Here is a 7,497-nt window from a genome sequence, read left to right as displayed (position 1 = left end):
GTGTCTTGTCGCTTCTGACTCATAGCAACCCTATGCACAACAGAACCAAATACTGCCAGGTCCTGCGTCATCCTCACAATTGTTATGTTAGAGCACATTGTTACTGCCCCCATGCCAATCCACCTCATTGGGAGTCTTCTTCTTTTCTTGCTGACCTAGAATATTGAAAGTGCCCTGGGCTGCCAAAAGAACCAATAAACCAGTTTTGTAAGATGTGCAGCCACTGTGCTCCTTGGAGACCAGGATGGCCAAACTCCGTCTCTCATATTTTGGACATAGTGTCGGGAGGGACCAATCTCTGGAGAAGGATATTATGTTTGGTGAGGTGGAGGGTCAAAGAAAAAGAGGAAGACCCCCAGCGAGATGGATTGGCCAAGTGGCAGCATCAATGGGCTCAAGCGTGGCAACAGTAGTGAGCTTGGCCCAGGATTAGGCAGTGTTTTGTTCTGCTGTGCATAAGGTCGCTATGGGTTGGTACCGACTCGATGGCACCTAACAACAACAACAACACTTTACCAAGCATGATGCCCTTTTCCAGGGACTGGTCCCTCCTGGTGACATGTCCAAAGTCTAAAGACTTTATCTAGTTCTTCTGGCTTCTAAAGAGCGTCTGGCTGTACTTCGTCCAAGACACATAGATTTCTTTGTTCTTCCTGTAGTCCATTCTTCAGCAACACTGCAACTGAGATGCATCAGTTCTACTCAAATTCCCATTTTTCACAATGTTATCCAGAGTTTGTTAAGATCCACACAGCCCAGGCCTTTGCATAGTCAATAAAACATCATGAATCAAATGCATGTCCTCTTCTGAATTGGGCTTAAATTTCTGGCAGCACCCCAAAAGCAGATACAGTTTCCAGGTGGATTGCTTTTTAACATTAAAAAAATTCAACCTCCTCCATACACAGAGTAGACAGGGATAGGCAACTTGGACATTGACTACCCAAAATGGGGGGCTACAAAGGCAAGAAGTGACTGGCTTACAAGCTTTCAAGAGGGAACCCAGATTCAGAGGGCCTGGAGGAAGGTAGAATCTCCACTGAATAGTATACAATCTGTCTAGGTGGGGCTGATGAAATGAAATGCGCATTAATCTCTTGTGATTTAATAGTGAATAATTGTTATCAGGACTGCTTTTGAGGGTTGGAAATGTAAAGGTAGATGTTTTGTAGCAAGGAGGGGAGCAATTAACTTTTCAGCCTAGGAGTGGAGGTCCCTGGGACCATCAAGGGAGAAGAGCAGAGAGCAGGACCCTACCCAGAGAAGCAGTGATGCCTGAGATGGAGGCAGAGACGATGATGTGGAGAAATGGAGCAGTTGGGGACTTTAGACACAGAGAGGGAGAGGGCCTGTGTGCTGACGACCCAGGGCAGGCTTGTAGTGTATACCCTTTAGTTGGTTGATGATGCATGGAGGGGATTGTAACCATAACAATGAAATGATACAAGATAGGTTGAATGTAAAACTAATGTTCTCCCATGTAAACTGTCACATATTTCACAATAAAACATTTTTTAAAATTCAAAGTATCCCCTTATGGACTTGTTTAAATTTTCTTCAGCTTCAGCTTGAACTTGCATATAAGCAATTGGTGGCTTTGTTTTGACAGATGATATTGAGCTCCATCATCTCTTCCCACAGATAAAATCAATTTGATTCCTGTGCATTCCATCTGGCAAGGTCCATACGTGTAGTTGCCGTTTATCTTGTTGAAAAGGGTATTTGCAATGAATACATCATTGGTTTTACAAAATTCCATCCTGCAGATGTCCAGCGTCATTTCTATCACCAAGGCCATATTTCCCAACTACTTATCCCTCCTGTTTATTTTCAACTTCCACATTCTAATCACCAGTAATTACCAACACAGCTTGATTGCATGTTTCATCAATTTCATACTGAAGAAGTTGGTAGCATTCTTCAGTTTATTCATTATTGGCTTTGGGATTTGTGCACAAATTTGAATAATATTTGTGTATTAATTGGTCTTCCTTATTGTAGTGAAGTGCTGTTGAGTTGGTTCTGACTCATAGAGAACCTGTATGGAGCTTTTAAAGGAATGGCTTGTGGGTTCGAACCACCGTTCTTTCAATTAGCAGTTCACTGCTTATCAGACAGCACCACACCAGGACTCTGGTCTTTCTTGTAGGCATATAGATAGTCTCCTATTACAGATAACATTGCATTTCAAGATAGATATTGAAATGTTCTTTTTGACAATGAATGTGACATCATTCCTCTTGAATTTGTCATTCCTGACAGAGATTGTTTCAAAATGGCCAATAATGTCCATTTCAGTTCTTCCTGACAGAGATTGTTTCAAAATGGCCAATACGTGTCCATTTCAGTTCACTAATGCTTAGGATATCAATCTTTATGGGTTCCATTTCTATTCTGACAATTTATAATTTGCCTAGATTCATACTATGTAATGCCATGTTCTGATTATTAATGGCTGTTTGCAGGCGTTGCTTCTCACTTTAAGAAATAAAGCTAGTCTGTTCATCCGAAAGCTCCACTGAAACTTGTCCTGTGGGTGAGCACGTTGGTATTTGTAACACCAGTGGCCTGGCCTCCAGCATCACAGAAATGCCCAAGTCACCACAGTGGAACAAACTGACAGACGTGTGGGATGGGGTAGAGTGTTGTTGTTAAGTGCCGTTGAGTCGGTTCCAACCCATAGCAACCCTGTAGGGGGTTCCAAAGCTGTAAATCTTTTTTTTTTTGGTTTGAGCATTTTATCACAGGAATGCATAGACTGTGCTGACGTGTGAAGTGGACTGAGGTATTCCATCACGTTGACAGATCAAAGCAGAAAAGCCACATGGCCACCACATTTTGTCCTTGTGCCTTTTGGTCCATCTACAGAATGAGCGGGGCTGCATGGGACAGCCCTAGGGAAATGGTCTGTCTGGCACAGTTGGTCACAGTGTCACAATCTGGAACCTACTCCTACCAGGCACTGTCCGGTAACCAGTCACATGGCCTGGGCACTGGGGAAAAGGTCTTCTACAACACTTAACTGATTCCGGGAGATCCACTCATACAGGGTGGGTCCCAACAGTAAGCGGGGAGAACAGGGGTGGAATCCAGATTCAGCATTTGTTTGTTCCAATATTCTTTGCCAACGCCATAATTCAAAGGCATCAATTTTTCTTTGGTCTTCTGTATTCTTTGTCCGGTTTTCATATTACATATGCTCTGCCAAAAAAATTAAAATACACGATTCTAGAAAAATACAAAATACTAAGTGTGATGCAAGGAAGGATATGTTCAAAGGGAAGTAGTAAGCAGAATATAAAGACCCTCCCCCTCCATCTTAGCAGCATCCTACAGACACTAAATGGCTTATAAGAGAAATAGATTGAAAGGGTTTGTTGGGGTTGTTTTAAGTGGGGAAGACATGAATAGGTAGCTCACAGAATCATTGAAAGAGCTGGAGAAAAACTTAGGGCCAAGTTGACAGTGCCAAAAATAGGCTCACACTGACACACATGATAAAATGGGGAACATCCAAAGGAGTAACTACAGGAAAATTTATAACCATCAAGTACATTATAAAACAAGACTGAAATTAAGCATACAACTAAAGCAGCTAGAAATGAACAAATCAACTCAAAGAAACAGAAGGCAATGATCAGTAAGGTAGACAGATCTCTTACAAAGCTATTTAAAGAAAAGAGAAACATCAAATACAGAATATGTATTTGTCAGTTGTATCTGTCACCACCTCTTGTACCCCTGATAACAGAGCCTATTGTAGGAGAGACATATTATATGGATCAAGTGTGGCCGCTCCTGCCTTTCCCATGCTGGGCCAACACAAGTTCGTAACAAAGGGCAAGAGACCTGAGCAGATAGACTGGTCTTCCCTGAAATGTACAAATTCTGGAGAAATCTACATAGAGTGTGTGGAGGCTAGTACTTCCTGTAGACATCCCTTGCAGGAGAGAATGGAATGGCTCATCAGAGAACCTGAGACAATCCGAGAGACATGAGGAGCGTCCTGATGAAAAGATTCTGGCCCTGAGTCTACTCTGCACAAGGTTCTATTCTCAGACTTCAGGCCCATGAACTGTTTGCTTCTGCTAATACGAGTTGGGTTTTGTCACTTACAAGAACGTCCAAGTAACTTCAACATTGTTGTTCAGTGCCATCAAGTTGGTTCTGACCCACAGTGAAACCAAGAACAGAATGAAACTCTGCCTGCCTGTGTCAGCCTCACAGCTGTAGCTGTCTGAGCTCAATGTTGTAACCACTGTGTATTGACACAGTCTCCCATGTACCTTGTTGAGGGGCTTCCTCTTTATCATGGACCCTCTGCTTTACCAAGCATGATGGCTATCCTCAGGGACTGGGCCCTCCTGACATGTCCAAAGGACATGAGACAAAGTTTCACCACCATCCTCTCTAAGGAGCACTCTGGCTGAACCTATCTCAAGCCAGATTTGTTCATTCTTCTGGCAGTCCATGGGATATTCAATATTCTTTGCCAACATCAGAATTCAAGGAGCTCTGGTAGCATAGTGGTTATGAATCGGGCTGCTAATCTCACGGTCAGCAGTTCGAAACTACCAGTGTTCCAAGGGAGAAAGATGAGGCTTTCTGCTCTCATAAATATTTACAGCCTCGGAAACCGTATGCAGGGTCGCTATGAGTCAGAACTGACTCCACGGCACATAACAAAGACAACAATACCATAATTCAAAAGCATCAACTCTTCTTCAGTCTTCCTCATTCATTATGTAGCTTTCACACTACATATCTTTTTGCCCCCCAAATTAAAATCACACAAAGCACATGATTCTAGAAAAATATAAATTGCCAAATTTGACTCTAAGAAGGATAGAAAACCTGAGTAGGTCAAATGTCATAAAAGAAATGAAAAAAGTAGAAAATGTATCCCTTAAAAAGGCACGAGACGGAAGTTTTTATAAAGACGTTCTACCAAACTTTTAGGAAACAAAGAATTTCTGTTACAAACAAAAAAGTCTGTAGAGAAAGATTGTATCCAAACTTATTCTTCAAGGCTAGCAAAATGCTGGTAACAAAATAGGGCAGGGAAAGCATTTAAATGAAATTTAACAATAATTAGCTTAACAAGCATAAAATCCTGGGGGCACATGATCCGTTGCTAACTGAAAGGCTGAGAGCTTGACTGTACCCAGAGGCACCTCAGATGGAAGGACTGGCAATCCACTTATGGAAAATCAGTCACTGAAACCCTGTGGATCACAGTCCTACTCTGAAGCCTCATGGCATCATCACCATGAGTTGGAGTCGAGGCCATGGCAACTTCTGTGTTTGCTTGGAAGTGAGGTTTATATCAGATGGCAAGAATGTTTCAGCATTAGGTAATCTACTCATGTAATTCACTGTACCAATGAAACAAAGCTTGGTGATCTTAATAGATGTCAAAATCCAATCCCACTGATTAAAGGGGAAAAAACCCAACCCTTTAGTAAGGTAGGAACAGAAGCAAATTTCTTCAGTCTGATGAAGGTTATCTACCAGACACTTAAGCGAGAACTACATTTCATGATGGAACATGAAAACCATTCTCAAGAGATGACAGTCCAGGATGCGTCATGACATTCTACCAGGCTTTGAAGTCACAAGAAAAGGAATGAGTATAGAGTCTCTTCAGAGAGGGGCCTGGCTGTGTCCCCAACCAGCGGGGGAAGAGTGCAAGGCACCCTGGGAATGTTCAAGCTCAGGGGAGCCAGGACCTAGTCTCTGAGTAAGTGGTGTGGCAGGCCTGGGGTCTCAGGCTGCCTCGTCCTCTTCAAGCTCCTCCTCACTCTCATGATACTGTCTGTGGTTGGTGTTAACTAAGAGGTCAGAATCATCTTCAGAGCTGGATTCATCTCCTGAAGACTGGGGCTCAGTCAGGAGTTCAGGCTGAGTTTGTCCCTGCTACTGTGTTTCTCAGTCATTTCAGAGAAGATTTCAGGCCAGAGCCCCTCCTTCTGCAGAGAGTGCACATGGTCCTTGCGGAGCACAAAGGAGATCTCAGCCTTCACCTTCTCTCCTCCTTGATGGGGTCAACAATGAGAAAGTCCCCTCTCTTAATCCAGATGTTCTTGTGGTACTTGGAGGGCATGCTCACTGAGAAGTCCAGCCCCAGGGCGGTCTCCACCTCATGCAGATTGTTTCCTGGGGTTCTGAGTACCCTCACAATCTGCTGCTGGTCGGAGGGCATCGTGAGTTCTTCCAGCACCTCCTTTACCACATACTTCCTCTTGGTGGCCTGAGACATGTTGGGTCCCGTCGTGGGCTGTGAGGGACACAAAGACTGCCAATTCTTCCTCTTGAGTTTCTTGGCTGGCAGGCAGGGTCCAGGGTCTCAGGTCCTTGACGATTCCATAGGTGCTAGCTAGCACGGTAACCCTATTCTCCGAGGCTAGAAGCTGAGAGCAGACTGTCCATGACTCAACTCACAAAACAGTCAATGAAAGTACAGAAAAGAGACTTGTGGGTGGTCACGGCAGTGGCTCCGGTTTGAACTCAGATTTTCAATATCCCACCAGTTGAGAATGATGTGAGTCTCAGTTGGACCCTTCTAAACAGTCAAGGCTGTACATCTTTACGGGAGCAGAAAGCCTCATCTTTCTCCCGCAGAACTGCTGGAAGTATTGAACTGCTGACCTTGAGGTTAGCAGCCCAACTCATAACCACTCTGCTACCAGCAGAGTTCAATAAATAATGTGGAGGGATGGGAATAAATGGATCGGGGCAGATTTGTTTTATCATCACCGTCTACCAAATTGACTAAACTCACTGCCATTAAGTTGATTCTGCCTCAAAAGTCCCTATAGGTTGATGTGCTGGGCTGCTAACCTAGAGGCTGGAGGGTCAAGTCCACAGAGAGGCACCTTGGAAGAAGGCCTTGTGATCTACTTCAGAAAGATCAATCATTAAAAGCTCTATATAGAGCACAGCTGTACTTTGACACAGTTGGGGTTGCCATGGCTCAGAATCGACTGGAGGGCAAGTGGATTTGGTGGCTTCTCATTCTGTGGGACCCCTGGAATCTTTACTGACTGGTGCTCAGAGGAAAGCGCAGCCACTCAATGAAGATGTTGCACGAGCGGCCTGTCGGCACATACTCCTCAGTACCTGGAACACTGGTGCAGGGGAACTAACATACACACAGCTAATGGGTGTGCATGGTCCCAATGAGGTGGGGCTTAAAGATATCCCAATTGTCTGACTTTTCCTACATATTACACCACTCCATAATCCTTGATATCAACCACCTCCCTCAAGTCCCAGGGGTCTGCAATATGTTGCAATAGCTCATAGAACTCACAATTGTCAAAGGAAATGGCTCCCACAATTGTGGAGGTTGGCAAGTCCCAAATCTGTCATTCAGAGGTCAATCTGGAAGATTCTCCTCACTATGTAGTCTCTCTCAGGAGCTGAGGAACCCAAATCTGCAGGAGACAAGCTGTTGATAGACGAGGCTGAGGCAGCTAAGGAATCTGGTCAGGTGAT

The 7,497-nt window shown here is 44.1% G+C and overlaps 1 pseudogene; it reads right to left on the bottom strand.

Moving 5' to 3' along the window:
* Window positions 1–5,766: 5,766 nt before the first annotated feature.
* Window positions 5,767–6,259, bottom strand: LOC102838838 (annotated as a pseudogene).
* Between the last annotated feature and the right edge of the window lie 1,238 nt (window positions 6,260–7,497).

The sequence above is a fragment of the Chrysochloris asiatica genome, unplaced genomic scaffold (genome assembly GCF_000296735.1).
Source record: "Chrysochloris asiatica unplaced genomic scaffold, ChrAsi1.0 scaffold00076, whole genome shotgun sequence".
Taxonomy (NCBI): Eukaryota; Metazoa; Chordata; class Mammalia; order Afrosoricida; family Chrysochloridae; genus Chrysochloris; species Chrysochloris asiatica.
This window is presented reverse-complemented; position numbering and strand designations above follow the sequence as displayed.